Below are 787 nucleotides of genomic sequence, written 5' to 3' on the forward strand. Positions count from 1 at the left end.
CTAAATCCCCAGCCCCACAAGCTGGTTTTGTAAGGTTATGTTTTATTTCTGTGGAATCTATCTATGTATTGTTAAATGGAGAGAGTCCACTATAATGCATGAGGCCAGGGCCAATGGCACAGACACTGAAGCCTGAGCTGGCTGCAGGGGTATGGGTACCAGCACTGTGGTTTGAGCTTGCAGAACAAACGGTGGGGACAGGTCTATTTCTGATCTTCCAGGAATATCTGGTAAAGTTTTTTTGGCTGGGGTTGATGTTTCAGTCAACTGGATCCCCAGATGGGACTTATTTCTCTGGACAGGATTATTTTGCATCATTGATGGCAGGTTTCCAAACAGTAGCAGGAAGCAGTTTGTTGTGCAAATCATCTCTGCAGGAGAGTTTTGGCCAAAATAGTTCTTCCCAAGGTGACCACAGCACATCTAACCTATGAAACTTCATTCCTAACAGAGCTACTTCCATCCATAAATAGGGTGTACTCAGCAGTTACCAAGGGGCTTATTTGTTTATTTATTTATTTTGGCACTGGTGAGGTCCAGCACAGCGTAACTGGGGTCTTTGGCAAGAGGGGCTGACAGGAACCAACTGAAGACAAATAAAGGCATTTTTTTTAGGTCTAGGCAGGTGTACCAGCAGGCTGTAGGTGGCAGAAGACTGAGGCAATGTATATGGAGGGCAATTGTGGCAGCATTAGCCATGAGATCTTGAACTGGCTTTCCAGGCAGGAGAGGTGCATCTTAGCAGTTTTATAGTCTATACTGTTTGCTGGGGGACCGTGACACAGCC

The sequence above is a fragment of the Chinchilla lanigera genome, unplaced genomic scaffold, assembly GCF_000276665.1.
Source record: "Chinchilla lanigera isolate Chin_1 unplaced genomic scaffold, ChiLan1.0 scaffold00015, whole genome shotgun sequence".
Taxonomy (NCBI): domain Eukaryota; kingdom Metazoa; phylum Chordata; class Mammalia; order Rodentia; family Chinchillidae; genus Chinchilla; species Chinchilla lanigera.